This window comes from Perognathus longimembris, chromosome 12 (genome assembly GCF_023159225.1).
Source record: "Perognathus longimembris pacificus isolate PPM17 chromosome 12, ASM2315922v1, whole genome shotgun sequence".
NCBI classification, from domain to species: Eukaryota; Metazoa; Chordata; class Mammalia; order Rodentia; family Heteromyidae; genus Perognathus; species Perognathus longimembris.
In genome coordinates this window covers 25,988,292-25,994,808 of record NC_063172.1, presented here as the reverse complement: position 1 = coordinate 25,994,808, position 6,517 = coordinate 25,988,292, and the positions used below count along the sequence as shown (strand labels likewise).

The 6,517-nt window shown below is 41.4% G+C and overlaps 1 protein-coding gene across 2 annotated transcripts in view; it reads right to left on the bottom strand.

The window, feature by feature from the left end:
• Positions 1-5,672: 5,672 nt before the first annotated feature.
• The window catches only part of Dpys (dihydropyrimidinase), a 78,364-nt gene continuing 77,519 nt past the window's right edge, over positions 5,673-6,517 (bottom strand). For both annotated transcript variants that reach the window (XR_007212757.1, XR_007212758.1), the window contains exon 11: positions 5,673-6,472. The gene's annotated coding sequence lies outside the window, so the exon portion shown is untranslated. The remainder of the gene's footprint in view (positions 6,473-6,517) is intronic.

The following is a 6,517-nucleotide window of genomic DNA, read 5'->3' as shown; positions in this document are numbered from 1 at the left end:
AGTCAAGATTTGCTTGGAGCTGTGATCACACATAGGATAATAAAAAAAAAAAAAGGTGATACTTTTACATACAAGACCTACAATCTCAGAAAGACCTAATTCCATATACAAGAGGTTTCCAGATATTTTAATTATCTTTAACAATGATTCACTGTTGGCGGGAGTGAATATTAAACAAGCATATATACAAAAGCAAGCATCTATTGACTCATTGCTGTGTACTGGGTTCCTTGTCAGACATGGGAACAGCTTTGAATTTGCCCATCATGGTGCAGGTTGCCATAGGGATAAAACAGAAGTGAACCGTGTGGCTGTTGGCAGTGAGGGGGTTCCACAGAGATGTCAGCTCTAGGATATGCAAAGCCATCCCTGTGGTTCTCATTACATAGGATAACCTTCTGTGTGGCAAAAGGGTTCTTTCTCATTGTAACTTGATCTGTGATCATTTGATCAAAGCCTATTTTCCTCCCAGGAAGACAGGGACGATGTCTACTCTTTCTCACAGTATTTCTTGTGTCAGTATCTGACACATAATACGTAGTTGCTTAAAGGCTGTGCACAGTAAAATGTGGAGGAAGAATGGAATGTAGGGCCACACAGATTTTGTCTGCTCATCTCTTGGAGGAAAGGATTTTCCCATGCAAAATCTCTACCATAGGCTGGGAATGTGGCCTAGTGGTAGAGTGCTTGCCTAGCATGCATGAAGCCCTGGGTTCAATTCCTCAGCACCACATAAACCAAAAAAGCCGGAAGTGGTGCTATGGCTCAAGTGGTAGAGTGCTAGCCTTGAGAAAAAAAAAGAAGCCAGGGAGAGTATTCAGGTCCTGAGTTTAAGCTCCAGGAGTGGAAAAAATATCTCTACCATGTTTCCATTTCTTTCCTGAATAAAGTATAAAGCTTATTCATGTTTGAATATAATGAAGATTTCATACAGCAAACCCTTGTTCTCTTGCCATTGTTTCTCTTTGTAGCCACGTTTTGAAGAATACATAGTTTCAGTTTAAATTTGCTTTTGTGAAAACCAGATAATTTCAAAACATTTTTGACTACTCAAAAAATTCACTCCAGTAATACTTTAATTTTGCTTACTGGCATTTACTAATAATTTAAGGAATATATTTTATTGCCATATGAGAGAATCAGAAAGAAAACAAAATATGTCTCAAATATTTCTTTCCTTAAGAAAAATGTATTTCATAAATTACTGTGAAGGGGTCATGAGCTTCTGTGCCCTTTTGTGGCTAGTCTATGTTATCGCTCTCTAAATCAGAGAACCAACAGAAATAAATAGGAAATTAAAGTTGGTTGCTAGAGGACCTCTTTTCCAGAAGGACTTGTTTTATGTTTTAGTTTTAGCTCATTTTTGTACAACACCAAATGTTTCTGAGATGACTTTAGATGGCTTCATTCTGCTTTGAGGTAGGACAAGAAAGCAGTTAAGCTCAAAGAAATAAAAAAGCAAATACTGGTGGCTTACTCTGTACACACTGCAGCCTTAAGAGCTTATGAGTTCTTCCATTTAATTCTCCTCCAAATGCTGGAAGACAGGTATTATTCCTCTTCATTGTACAGAGTAGATGTCTGAGTGCAGGAACATTTGAGTCATTTGCCTGTAAGACACAGGTGGTCAGCAACAACAGGAAGTTCTGACCACAATCAATTTGGTTCTAGACTCCGTGCTTTTGAGCACTTCCCTATACAGCGAGCCGCATGGTCCTCTGGATAATGGAGCAGAGCCACACAAGCAAATTAACATAGTGCTGGGCCTGACACTGGGTTACTGGAATCAAGTCCCCATTGCATCATGGGAGGTGCCCCACAGCAAATGGTGCTGAAAAATGCGAGAGCTTGGGAATGACAGTTACACTGACAATGCTTGAAGTGAGTCTCCATGGGAAGGCCAGCCATGTCCAGGCTCCCACTGGTTCATGGCATTTGACCAGCAGCCCACTCATACCGTGAGTCACTCTTACCCACTACTTCCCACCTGTGCTATTGAGAAGAAATACACCAAATCAACCCAATCATCTCAAATACAATGCAGGAGAAGGGAAACACAACCTTCAGAACACTCCAAGAAGAATGTCCTTACCTGGGTGTGTGATTTCTCAAGTCTAATTCCATGATAACTGCCAGTGTTTTAAAAAGAAATTGTTTATTTGTAGGCAAGTTCTTGATGACTGCATGGTACTATTATTTTCTTCTGAGTGCTAGTGCTGTTTCAGCAACTGTGCATCCAGCACAGTGGGTTCTTTCCCAAGGCTTTATCTAAGGAATATGCTAGAATGGACATCTAAAGTAAAAAAGATCAGAACTTACATTTGGGGTCACCCATGAACGAACTTTTTGGCTTTGAGCAAGCACTTAACTTCTCTTGGGCTGGGAATATGGCCTAGTGGCAAGAGTGCTTGACTTGTATACATGAAGCCTGGGTTCGATTCCCCAGCACCACGTACATAGAAAACGGCCAGAAGTGGCACTGTGGCTCAAGTGGCAGAGTGCTAGCCTTGAGCAAAGAGAAGCCAGGGACAGGGCTCAAGCCCTGAGTCCAAGGCCCAGGACTGGAAACACACACACACACACACACACACACACAACTTAACCTTTTGTTTTCTCATCTGCTAAATAAGAAGAATAATATACTCTCATAAATCTGTAAGAGAAGTAAATGATAGAATCTACAGGTCCTGGAACATAATAAGGGCCTGATAAGTGTTCTTATCAAGAACCTGTTGAGCCCATTTAAAGTTTCATTAAAGGAAAAGTCAAAAGTCCTGTTTCTTATAGATGCTACATCCTATTTCAAGGCAAAAAAGGGGTCACTATTTGAAAAGGCCCTGATAATGCTTCTTTATTACTGCAGTTTATTATACAAACACCCTTGGCCCAGAGACCCAGCAGCCAGTCCCTAGAGTACTCTATATTTTTACATTGATTCACCATGGGTAGCTCTTAAGACAAAGTCAATCCTGACAGTGAACACAAATAATACATTATAGCAGTGTTACTATTTGTTCATAAGTTATCCCTCTCCTCCTTTACCATCTTCTTTTCCTTCCAAGATTGTCTCATTCCTTCAAAGAAGGATTTACCAAATGTTTCTCTATGCCACACACTACGGAACGTAGTTGAGGACTGGCCACAAACTAAGTGGCTTAGTTCTGGGGTCTATAAGTAGAAAGAGCTCAATAAATGTCCCATCCACTGGTCTTTTAAAAAAAGAAAAACAAAAGTTGTCCACAGTTATTCTCCAAAAAGAAGTGAATGAAAAATCGAATTAATATATTAAAACCTTTGGGAGGCTCAGTATCAGGTAGATGGGCAAGAAGAATGAAAGCCATGTGGGAAATGGACAGGAGAAAATCAACCTGATGTACCATTCCTGGAGATCCAGGAGCTTTCATAAATCCATCAATACTTTCAATCATTCTGGCAAAGGAGGTAGTATTAGCTCATTTTATTAGTAGATAAATTGTGGCTTAGGAAGTTTACCTATGTGTTCAACTGGTTCAAATGCAGTTTGGGAGCACTTAAAGCTTGTAACAAATGGAAGATATTGCCTCCTATATAGAGAGAAAACCAGGAAAAGAAACCTCAGCTGTAGCTGCTAACAAGGCATCTGCTACACCTGCAAGTGCTGCTGGGAGCCAGGCTCCGCCCATGTCCGCATTGCTATAGGTATTCCTGCTTATATCATTCACAGCATTCCCTGCCTGACCACCATGCCCACTGATAGCTTACCATGTGCCCAGGCTTGCTTCAATGTTGGATCCATGTCTCTGAAGCCATAGATCTGGCACTACCAAGATCTGGTGGACTTCCCTGTGGTGAGGAGAAGAGCAGCCAAGGCTTTCTAGATAGCATATCGTGATTAGCACATCGTATTACCATTAGCACAGTGATGAGAGGGACGGTAGCTAGCTAGGATTTCCTGACCATACAGGCTGGGCTTCATAGTGTTCAAAGCATTGTGCGGAAGAGGATGAATTCTGTTACTGTTATCATCACCATTCTTCTCCCACAGATGAAGAAATCAAGGCACAGGAAGATCAGTTAAATTAAACAAGGAAAGTGAGTTCAGACTCACTTTAGCATTCCAAGGAAGACAACTCATGCTCCAATACAACACCTTTGACAAGTGTCAAAGGTGGCAAAATTAGTAAGTGGGGCAATTGTTAATCTTGGTGAGATGATGAAGAAATAAGAAATGTACACACTCTACTACTAAGGGCACAACTGACTATAGTTTGAAGAGCAATTTGTCAGGATCTATGTAAGGCAAGAATGGGCATACCTTAGATCATGGATTCCACTCTTTACACAGAAAGAGGCACCCTACAGAATCTCCAGCACACGTATACATGGGACCACCTGTACTAACGAGCTTATCTCAGCCATGTGTGATAGCAAGGTAATAGAGACCTAAATGTTCTTCAAATGAGATAGAATACTGTACAGCAAGAGAGAAATATCTAGAGCTAGTTATTTATATACAAATAACTCCCCAGCACACTGAGTACAAAATAAAAATCACTGAAATGAAAGCAGTGCATGCCACACAATGCTCTTTTAAGGTTTAATCACACACAAAACAATACATAGGGATATGTGCATACAGTGAAGGTGTAACGCATGGGCCTGGGGAGAAAGGACCAGACTGAAGGTGCTGGTTACTGAGGGACAAGCAGGTGAACATAGAGAGGCGCACGAGGGACTTCAACTCGATAATCTCATATTTTTATTTTACAAGTTGCCCAAGTCTTCACATTGGGCAAACAGAGAGGCAAATTCAGAGCTAGCCCCTTTTACTCCAACCCCCCCCCCGCCCACCATACACCATGCTGCTTGTTGAAAGAAGCAGGCCAGGGTTGGGGAATGGGAAGGAAGAATGCACTGGAGAAGAAATGCTATTCACTATTCACTGTTATTCTTTTTACAGACCTGGAAGATGTATTTATTTAGTGACAATGGTCTTACTTGTCTATCAGTGGAAATCTTGAAAACGACAGTATTAAATATCAATAGCTTTTCCCCCACTGCCCTTTGTTATTTTAAAGTATGTTTCTGCAAAAACGGTTGGTAACAAAACCTAATACAAACAAAGGGCATCCTGAATTCATTTCTTATGGCTTTGTTGGAATAGAATTCAGAAGCTCCTTTCTTCTCCCATCCATGGGGTATCAATTCCAGGATACCATAGATTCTAAAATCTGACAATGCTCGAGTCCTTTTCTATCAAATAAGGCAGATTTCACATTTTAATTTATGCATACACTTTTACTCATATCTCAATTACTTAGAATATCTACCATGTTGTAAACACAGTACAAACTATGCTGTCTTGCTTAGGGAAAAATGACTAGAAAAAAAGTCTGTACATCTTTAGTATAGATGAAAATTCCTTCCTTCCTTCCTTCCTTCCTTCCTTCCTTCCTTTCTTCCTTCCTTCCTTCCTTCCTTTCCTTTTGTTTTTGTTTTTTGCCAGTCCTGGGGCTTGGACTCAGGGCCTGAGCACTTCTGGCTTCTTTTTGCTGATGGCTAGCACTCTACCACTTGAGCCACAGAACCGCTTCTGGCTTTTTCTGTTTATGTGGTGCTGAGGAATTGAACCCAGGGCTTCATGCATGGAAGGCAAGCGCTCTGCCGCTAAGCCATATTCCCAGCCCCTCTTTTTTTTTCTGATCCACAGGATCAAATAGTTTGGAATCTGCGGATGTAGAACTCAGACACATTTTGCCTGCTGTATCCAGTACTGTGCTGGTGTCTATGCTGGGCCCTGCAGTGGTGTGCCACAAAAGAGAGACTCCATTACCTACCTTACATTACTCCATGAAGTTGAATCCCAGAAAACCTCTGGGAGGTGGTGACACTTCCACTATATATTACTAGGTGAGTGGAAACTTGTCTCTGAGTAAGAAAGCAACTGAATTATTTCCTGGCAGAGGAATCAGTAATTCTACCAGTGTTTTCATTGCTAACCACAGCGGAGAGGAGTGATAACAGTGGAAGGTATTTTTTAAGAGTGAGAAAAGAAAGGAGCTGTAAGTGTGAAGGAGCTAGAAGATTCCTCTCAGGTGCAGCTTAGCAGCTGCCTTTCTTCTGTGCTTGAAACAAAGGACAGGGGTACACAGTGTTTCTACGGCTCTTTGTGAAATGTGCAAGCCTGTTCCCATCTCACTGCGCATGTGAGGGGCAGTTATTGGGATAGCAAAACTGCCCTAACTTTAATCCATGTTTTAAATATGCCTCTTGACCTGCTTATCCAGGGGGAGAAATAGACGCTCATCCTCTCAGCTCACATGAGGTTGCTGAGAAGGGCAGAGGAGGAAAGTGTCTATGGAGCACCTTTTATCCAAGATGACTCCATTTAACTCCTGGAAACCTGGAATTCATAGGTGTGATGATTGGGTATTCTACTGTTAGCCTCTGATTTAATTATGTATGGTCTGTCAAGGGACCTGATTTTCAGGATCTATTGACACATATCACACAGGAAATCATGTTTGCTGGGCAAAAA